Source organism: Agelaius phoeniceus, chromosome 3 (assembly GCF_051311805.1).
Source record: "Agelaius phoeniceus isolate bAgePho1 chromosome 3, bAgePho1.hap1, whole genome shotgun sequence".
Taxonomy (NCBI): domain Eukaryota; kingdom Metazoa; phylum Chordata; class Aves; order Passeriformes; family Icteridae; genus Agelaius; species Agelaius phoeniceus.
Window position 1 is genome coordinate 58997840 of NC_135267.1, and position 10667 is coordinate 59008506.

A 10667-nucleotide genomic window follows, 5' to 3' on the forward strand; every position below is an offset into this window, starting at 1 on the left:
TGTGGTACCAGTGTTATGAAAACAACAGGAGGAATAATTTTTCAAATTCCAGATTGAAAAACGTAAATGTGATCCTGAAAATGCTTTGCATAATATTGATTTTATGAGCATCCCATTATGATGTATATTAAAAAGGTATGACTGGTTCTAGCTTGAGGTGTTTTTAGCCCAAGTGTGGTAAACCTGTTTTCCTTGCCCTTTTAAAGGAGAGAAAAACAGCCATGCCCTGTCTTTGGAATGTGTGTGAGTGTGTATAATTGTGCTTGTCTTTCTACTGCTGTATTAAATACCAGTGTACTAAAAATGAGAGCTTTCCTGTTTGATAAATTGTAATATTATTAACAACCCCCCTCCTTTCTATATGCCTGACTGCATTTGTGCCTAACACAAAGCAAGTATTTTACTACAAAACTGGGAAGGAGACAGAGAATAAAAAAAAAAAAAAAAAAGGGAGGAGATTGCATTTTAGAAACCCTTCCCCACTAGCAGCAGAGGAAAGGATGGGGCTGAGGCATCAGGTGATTGCTTTAACATTACGTTCGTACGTGCTGCGCTTGCTTTTCTGCCCAGATACTGCATAATTGACTGCACAGCATCAGCCAGGCACCACGTGGTATCAGCATACATACTCTGACTGCAAAGGCACTGAGGTTCTGCTACTGAGATAAATAGTCCTAAAAAATAACAAAAACCCCTCCTTGTAAAGAGCAAGGATGGGCAGGGGTGAGAAGAGGGGAGCCATTTCTGTAAAGTGAAGTTAGTAGTGTTTATTAACTGGTGTAAGGTGAAATTCCCTCTGAGGTCACATAATCATCATGCTCCTTGCTGCCTTCTCCTAAGTCATTACTAGGGTGAACTGACTGCTTTACCAAAATCAAAATCAGGCAGAGTAAAAAGAGGTAGGGTAAAGCTAAGCAAATAAATCCTACTATTGCTGACAGAATAATACCACTCTTACCACCTATCTTTGCTGGATCTTTGAAAAACACGTTTCTTTTCAACTGGAGTCCACCAAATACTTCTTCAGCATCCTTCTGGTCAGTGCAACAGCAGTGGCAGCTGCTTCATGGGACATAAAACCTGCAAAAACACATTCTGAGGGATGAAGGACAGTTATTAAAAAAAATAAACTACTTCTCTGGGAAAGGGTTAGTTAGGATTAGAGCTGCAGATTTTAACCCAGAATTTCAGCCAGTTCTATAGAAATAGGTTACCAATGATTTACAAACAGCAAAAACCTAATTTAACAGCCAGAGCCCAGGTTAAGCTAGGAGCAGAAAATTTAATTTGCCTTGTAAACAACATCATTAAGAGGGCAACAGCTGAAAGAAGATAGATGAATCAATAATATGCAATTTTTTACTGTAATAAAAATATAACCTTTGAAGACATGGTCTCTGTCTGCAATTTGTACTGTAACAGAACAACTTGTGCTCCAAGGTGTTAGCCAAACAAAGATTTGTATAAGCTGTGTCCACCAGTCATTGAAAAAAATCCTACTGCATATTGAAAGTGTGGAAAACTATTTCATGTACTGTCTGAATATACAGAACTAACAGCCCAAACCCTTTATGCTTGTGGTTTTTGAGGATTTTTTTTTTGAAATGCATGAAGTTTTGATATGCATAAAACTACAAAGGATCTCTTCCCAGAAGAGAAATATCTAGCTGAAAAAATTACTCATTGCTATTTCAGCCATGGATTCTTCTGCAGCACAGCATGGTGATAAAAATCAGTTGGGTAATATGCTCATGATTAGTGAGTCAATGGGAGCTGGTGGCAGCCCTGACATTGATCAATAATGTCAAGATTTTGAAGCAGGTTGCAAAATAATAGTGGCGTCTGCAGATGCCACTGAATTAGCAAATATATTGGATGTAACTACCAACACACCCTTTTCTGTAAGTGATCCCTCATGATTTTCATAGAAAGGACAAAAAGAAGCCAAAGAGTTGGTCATTGGGAGCAGTTTTATATAGAATTCTTCATTTATGAACTCTATCATTTAGTATACTCCTCTTACATGAATAATTTTGAACTTCACAGCACTTCTTCATTTTTGGCAGTTTCCAAACTCTTCAAGAATGCTTTGCAATAGCAGCAGAGCCTTTGTATCTTGATTTAACAGGAAAACAGAAATATAATGATGATAATGCTTACTTTACTGGCAATACTAAAAATCATGAGCTGACTGGACAGCTTGATCTATACTGAAAGGAGTCAGCTTCCTCCACTCCATTCTTTTTAAGGCTTCCTTTTAACCTCCATTGCAAAAGACAAAACTTACCCTTGTAAGCTCAAATATACTTCCATTTTCTTCCAGACTCCTCTGTTTTCTGCCATTTTCTTGGGGATGTTAAATAGTAGTAATGCGTGTAGCAATCATTGCACATAGTTTTAACCCATTGTGTTACAGCTAATCGTGCCATTTCTAAAGCAATTTCTTGGATAAAGCTTTGTCTCTTAACACTGAGAATGCATTGGCTTGTTTAATAAATCAGCTAGCACTGGGAAAATGTGCAGTTTGGTTCTGTCAGTCACCTGAGTTGATGCTTTCCTGTCCTTCTGCTGTATTAAGTGCACACAAATATGATTAGGTGAAAAGATGATAAAAATAATGTAAAGGAATTCTGAACCATGTTGTTAAAAAACAGTAGAAGATTATTTTTAGATTTTCACTTAATTTTTAAAAATTGAAGTGATAGCTTATGGCCTTGCCACGTTGGTTTGCCTAGCTAGTATTTTGTCAAAGAAGTAGGATCCAATGTATTTTTCTGTTGCAGGCATAAAAAATGAAGTCATGATAGCTGGAAGCACAATGTTTTTTCTTAGTCTGAAGGTGTACAAAAAAGATGGGTAGATCCTCTCACTGTCTTGGAGAGCAGATCATGTAGCTTGTCCTCCCAGCTCTGACAAAAGTCTTCTGCTGGCTTTAGTTGTCTTTGGGTCAGATTCAAAACCCGCATCTCTTATATGCAAATTGGAAATACTAATAGATATCTATAAATGAGAGTTGCAATAGAAAAATTAATTAATATTAATAACACACTTTGAGGTCATTGTGTTGAATAATTAAGTGATGCAATTAAAAATATTGTTGTCTGCTTTCTCACTCAGTACAATTCAGTTCCTCTTTTGCTGTTGATCTGACTGTGTTTACTTTTGATTTCTGTGTTTGGATATCTTAAACATCTTGACTGTACAATTCTAGCAGTTGTATTATAGGTCACACACACACACAAATCTCTCCAGATGAAATCAGTGGTGTGGTGTAGTGGTGTTTCTGCTTTGCTATCAGTGGAGAAATGGTGTTTAGGTTTTTGTCATAACTGGTATGTTAATTGGAGCAGTTATATGAGTTTTATCCCAAGCTTTTTACTTCTATCCTCATTAAAAAAGTCTTTCTGGACTTCAAAGCAAGAGGGCTGTTAAATTAACTTAGACAGATGAGAGAGTGGGATTTTCTTTAAATTGGGCTGCAAATCACAGATTTTGTATTGAAGCTGGAGGCTAAATGTCTTGAATGTAAATAATACTCCAATGTTCTTCCTACTGTTCTCCAGCGTGTGCCTCCAAGGATGCATATGTTTCCTCATAGGTGACAAACTTGGCTAGGCAAATAACACACAGGGTGTCAGCATAAAAAAGTCACACAGTAATTTTATCTCAGTCATCTGTAATTTAAGTGTTCTGACAGTATATACACTGTGGTGGGAGAATATCTGCATTTTGATACAGCTTACCCAGGGTAATTGTGCAATGAAGATCACTGGTTGCATTAACCAAAAAAGGTCCTAAATGTGATATAGACTTTGTTTCAGGGAGTCTAAGTTTCAAAATTTTCCCAACACTTCAGATTTCATTATTATTTTATAAGAACCCATAGCTTGAATACATACGCAACCTATTGCATATTACAATTTCCAGAGCTGGCTGGTAATATTATTGAAAAATACGTTTTAAACACACATGAATACTTTTTATTACTTCAAATGTGGACTTGAAATACTGGGATTACAACCATTTTCTCAGAGTTTCTGCACTTCTTATCTGAGCTAATCTGGAAACTGTTTATTTCAGACCCCCAGAAACAACTCCCCTGAAGCTCAGTTATGTCAGGACATGAAGGTTCTGGCAGGTCCGTGGTTTGACCAAACCACTTTGTCCCTTCCTGTGTTTCTTTTAGAGAGAGAAAAAGAAAATACTTGGACTTGAGCAATACCGACTTTTCGTGTGTGTGTGTGTGTGTGTATATATATATGTATATATCCTGGGCTGCATCAAAAGGAGTGTAGCTGGCAAGTCAAGGGAGATAATTTTCTAATTTTCTCCCTTGATTATGCTCTCTTGAAACCTCACCTGTAGCAGTTCATCCAGCTCCGGTGCCCCCAGCATAAGAAAGACATGGAACTGTTGAAGCAAATCCACAGGAGGGCCACAAAGTTGTTAAGGGCACTAGTGCAACTCCTCTGTGATGCCAGGCTGAGCAACTTGGGGCTATTCAGACTGGAGAAGAGAATGGAAACCTCATAGCAGCCTTCAGTATCTGAAGGGGCCGTACAGGGAAGCTGGAGAGGGACCCCCCCTTCCATCTGGAGCTGCAGTGATAGGATGAGGAGTAATGGGTTCACACTGAAAGGGGAAATTCAGGTTGGATATTAGAAAGAAATTCCTTACTATGGGGATGGTAAAGCACTGGAACAGGTGAACCATCCCTGGCAGTTTTCAAGGCCACGTTGGATGGGACTTTGAGCAACCTGTTCTGTGGAAGTTCTCCCTGCCCATGGCAGGGAGTTTGGAACCAGATGAACTTCAGGGTCCTTTCCAACCCAAACCATTCTATGATTCTATGATTCTGTTTCATGAAGATACTACATTCCTACCTAAACCAGGCAGTGCTTTAGCCAGTGTAAAGGGCTGTGACAGAACACAGTTTAAATGCATTAGGCAATACACTTTTCACTTAGGTGGTTTTCCCATTGGTGATATTGTACAGAAGTTATTTATACCTGAAACTGGGAAACTGTGATTAGAAGTGGTGCAAGTCACAGTAAGAGTATATTCTATTTGAATCATGAAACCATTTAAAAAGGCTTTCCCTGCACAGTCAAGTTATTGTGTAGTGCATATGTGCTTGGCACTTCTGGAGTTGAAAGCCTGCCCATATTTTTACATCTCCAGCAGCTGCAGAAAAACCAAAGGACTAATCCTGAGCCTGTGTCACTGGTGTAATGTTAGCTCTCTGAGTGAGATGTCTTTTGCTGGTAACTCATATTCCTGACTGGAACTCATATCATATTCAGCAGAATTACTGAGGTTTTGCTATAGGATATTATGGAGCTGCTTGACTGTAAAGCATCCTCATTATTATTGTTTGATTGTAAAGCATGCACACACTGCAATAGCTCATTTTGATAAAATTACTGAATTTATTTGTTTTTCTAATCTAAGTAAGTGTTGCAGAATACATTTTGCTGTATCTCTTCCAGCCAGGCCAGACCTCAACCTCTTGCTCTCTGCCAATATACAATCTACAAGTGTTCAGATTGCTAATACTTAGATAAATACTGGAATGCATACTTTTTCTTTTTTATTCTCCTTTCTCTGTATAAAAAGTGAAAGTCTTCTCCAAGGGCTAAGAAACTTGGCTATGTGTGGAACAGTAGTCAAATGTGTTGCTTAGTTAGATCAACCTCACAAATCACACTGTTGGGTCCATCCAGACTGGAATCTGAGGAATTTTCTCAGGTTCTGTGTAAACTTCCCGCCAGATGGTATGGAAAGTTTGGATAGTGTGTGAGATTGACAGTTTATTTGAGAGGTAGATTAAAGTGATAATGGTATGTGCTATAGGGTTTTCTGGTATTTTTTAGCAGCTCTCAGGAAATTTTATATGCTTCATTTAATGTTGTTAAAAAAACCTCTCCTCTAATTTCTTAGCTTTACCATTTTTATAATCTACTTTTTCAATCCAGAGGAGGCAACAATATGTTTACCCCTTTTTTTTTTTAAGAAAAGGGGCAGACACATAATGTAATTTAATGATTACATGAATTAGCAATTTAACCATAGTGTCATAATATTTTATTTATGTAATTGTTACTCAACTCCTATTTTCAAGAAAAAACAAGGTGAAATATGTTTAGATAATTTCCATACTTCATAGAAAAATTTTTAAGCTCCTGCAGCAAAACTCTCCTCCCCTTAGTAGAAATACAATTTTTGTGAGTAAGCACCCTCCTCAAAAATAATAATAATAATAATAATAATAATAATTTTTTCAAGAATGGTGCCATTAGCCAGTTAATGCTTTAGTCACAGCATGCATGGCAAAGAGGGAAAGACTTTAGTGTTGTTTTGTCAGCTATGGTATTAATAGGACATTTCAGATTTGCTTACTCACTTTTCACGAGCTGTTGTTGAAACTTCAAGTCTGAGGATCATTTCTTTGGTGTTACTCCATATTCAGTATGTCATAAGATGGAATATCATCTCAAGGTAAAGACTGTTTAAACTCTGGGATCTGACTCCATGATGTCTGCGTCTTCCATGGCCTCTGGATATTCTCTCTTTGTCTCTCCACTGGTCTGACACAGAAAGGAATGGCAGATGTGTTACACATTTAAAAATTGCTTAAGCACCTGTAGGCTGTTCAGTGACTGTAACACACCTATCCATGGGCTGGTATTGCCTTTGGTCAGGATACCACTTAGTCATGCACCTATTCTTAATGGAGTTTGGGATCCTGCCTTCTTTCGTACCATGTGTCCCTTGATTACAGCAAATTCATCCTCCTATTCCTTTAAGCTCTTTCAATTATTTTTTAATCTGTGTATTGCTTTAAAGAGCTTAGCAATAGCCTGCATGAATACCCAGTATAATTTTCTCCTGTAACAAAGCTGCCAAATCCTCACAATAGATTGCCCAAACATCACCCTGTTGTGTCCCAGCTAGCTCATGGCCTTTCAACATCCAGGCAGCCACGCTAATCTGGGCTGCCTTTCCAAAACCAGAGACACTGGGATCAAGCCTACACAACACTTTCAGCTTTAGAATTTGAGAAATAGCGTGTTGGTTTTTTGTTTATTTATCTGAGGGGATGTTATTATCTTGGCATTATGGGATATAACACTTGTTAGACAACAAGAATAAAGGGAACATCTGCTTAAACAACTTTCACATTCAACAGTTTTTGAAAAATGGCATGACTTTCTCTCTAAGTGAATTCCTTCCATACCTTTGACATCCCGGAGAAAATCCTCAGTGCTGCTCTTGCACTTATGTCCCTAGGATATCCCAGTTCTGGATCAGGACACTGAGTAAGTGGAGCTTGATCTGTTGGAAGAGTCTGACCCTGCACTTTGAGAAATAGCTTTAATTTGTACTAGAAATAAATTTGCCTTCCTTACACCCCAAGTTTGTATAATGAATAGTCTTGTGCGTGCCCTGTCTCTCTTAAACAGGCCACAGCCCTTATGAGTTTTCTCTCCTTACCTACGCTAGCCAGCCTGATCATGCCTCACTTCTCCCAAGCAGGACATAACCAGTCTACTCCCTTTTCCTCTGCCCTGCCTTCCACAATCCTCTACAGCACATGCCACAAACAGGACAGACGTTTTCAGCCCTTTTCCTTCCTCTGCACTTTGGGACCAGCTCTGCCAACCAGACCTCTGTGCTTGTATCCCTCTATTCTCCCTTTCAGGCCCATAACTTTCTCCCAGCTAAATGTGATCTGGGTTTAATTCTTTTAAAAAACCCCAACCCTTATTTGATTTATTCTGGTTATGCAAAAAGAGGAGACTTCTGGGTGTAGAGCCTTTATTATACACAGTACAGTGGAAAGTAAAGGAACACATTCACCAAGGTCATGAAAAGACTGTTTTGCCTCCTTCCCCCAGTAAGGTCCCAGGGCTGTTGCACTATTTCTTATCTAGCTAAGACAAGTTTGTGCATCCTTCTGAACTTTGACTACATTAAAACAATGGGATAAGAATTTAGTAATTTTGTTTGATAGTTTTCCATAGCTTTTATTGAAAAAAATCTTGTGATTCGTTTGGGGAATGAGAACACGACACTTTTATCCCGGTCTGCTCTAGAAAGACATAGGTTGAGATCAGAGTTTTCTGCATCCCTTTTCCTGAATTGTTTGTGGATCCAGCTTGCCGTGGTGTGGAGAGTTGCTCAAGACTTCAGTTAAGCCAGACCATCTCCAGCTGTCAAGCTGAAGGAAAGGAGCTGAAGAAGCTCAGTCAGGTCTTGAGTCTTTGTGCTCCAATTTTTTTTCTGCCAACCCATTTGCACACAGGTTACCCCATCTCTGAGGGAATGAGGGAAACGAGTGAACTCTCTCAGAGTGGAAAATCTTGTGGTCCCCACGCTTCCTCAATCTGAGTGATGCAAATAATCTACATATTTGTGACATGGTGAAGCACATTGTCATTGTCACCCCAGCATGTTGTTACCTGAAGCCTGCAGGCACTCTGGAACGCTAGCTCAGGGTTGTGTCCACCTCTCTGTTCTTACAAGGGTGCTCTCTCTTACACATTCAGTGATTTTGGCACATGGAGAGTGAATGCTCCATTATGCTCCATGTGGCTTTTCATTTTACTTTCTTCATAGCAATATCCAAGTACAAGTCTGAAGTGATGGATCTGCTATTTGCCACTAACAGCTCAGCTCATGGCTCTCTTGGGGAAAATTGTGCATTTGGAGCAATGCTTTCTTAAAATAGGTTTTGGTTTTCTTTTAATAGGATCTTGTTTCTGTTCTATGTATAAATAAACCAAATATGTGTATATCTGTATGTCTAAACCTATGTAAATGTAATTAAAGTTTTGTTTTTTTTTCCCAGAGAAGGCGAGGCTCAAAAGGAATGTCTCTTTTGAAAGGCAGGGAGGATAATATTTAAGATGGTTCTTGCTGGATGCAAGAGTTCATTCTTTAGCCTGAGGCTCTGTCCTGAAGATGATATTGTTAGGTGGGCTTTATCCTCACTGTGGAAATTGTCATTTTATCTTAGGAATGGAGTTTTAACGGCATTCTTTATGTCTTATACAAATGCATGAGTAACTGTGCTATTCTTCCCACCTGCTTTTCAACATGAAAAACCCAGAATTACTGTTAAAAGGTCTAGGCCCTTGATAACCATCATCAGCTGGGATGCTGCCAGTGGTAAAAAAGTTGTCAGCAAGCTCCATCAGTAAGCTGAAATTGACTTCAATATCAGTTGAATGAATTCCTAAAAAAAAAAAAACAAAAACCCAAAAAACCCCAAATGACAGGTTTGCATTTGAGCCATAAACTACCTGGGAGTGAGAAAAGATTACTGTAATATATTAGAAGAATAGTTTCCTATCTGCCCTCATACATTGTAATTAACCTATATGAGGCCAGAACTATGTATTATACATGAGTTAAGAGCATCCAAGCTCTCTGTAGACTGGGCCACTTACCTACTTGTGTTAGCACAGGGCTGTGGTTTGGATTTGTGCTGAACACAGGGTTGATAATACAGAGATGTTTTTGGTACTGCTGAGCAGGGCTCACACAGAGCCAAGGCCTTTTTTGCTTTTCTTACTGCCATGCTGGCAAGGGTGCTGTGGGGGAAAGGGAGGTTAGAAAGAGAAACAGCCAGGGCAGGTGACCCAAACTGACCAGAGGGATATTCCAGACCCTATCACATCATGCTTAGAATGTAAAGTGGGGGCAAGAAGGAGGAAGGAGAGACATTTGGAGTGATGGAGTTTGTCTTCCCAAGTAACCATTGCAGGTGATGGGGCCCTGCGCTCCTGGAGATGGCTGAACACCTGCCTGCCCATGGGAAGCAGGGAATTGATGCCTTGTTTTGCTTTGCTTCTTTGCAGTGCTTTTGCTTTCCCTATTAACCTATCTTTATCAGAACCTATGAGTTTTCAAACTTTTAACCTTCTGATTTTCTCCTGAATCCAGCTGGTGGGGGAGTGAATGAACAGCTGCCTGGGGCTTGGTTGCTGGCTGGGCTTAAACTATGACACTGCAGTCATGCAGCACCTCTGAGTATAAAGTCCTTCATTTTAAACAATAGTCTCACAACCTGCAATCACAATATACTGCTGTAAAATATCTTTACCATGCTCTGTATTACCTCTGTGGCCACTCATTCCTCAGTAGGCTCTGAAAGGATAATTCAAACAAGCTTTGCTTAGTTTTGCTTCATACTTCTTCAGCACAATAATATGCCTTTTTACCAGGTTAGCAAGCACTCCCTACTCTTCTGGTATTAATAACATTCCCTATTCAATTCCAGTTATCTCTGTCAATCTCCAGATTTTTGATCACACTCAGAAACCTTTTCATAATTCCTGGCTGAGGCACTGCTTTCAATTCCCTCCCCATGGAAGTTATACTGTGTGCATAGGATTCTGTGACACAAAATATAGATGTCAACACTTTTATCTACACTGTAGATAAAACTGTAGATCTGACACAGATCAGGCATAATAACTATAAAATTGTTAAAATTGCTTATCATTGTCTACAAAAGGAAGTGTGTAATTACAGGATTCATAATTCACGTTACATGAGAAGGACATACAAAGTGGATGCTGTGTGAAATAATCAGGTTTTATTCCTTTATGCTTAATAAATATGTTTTAGAAATACTTTGACTTTTGGTAGGCCATTTTGTA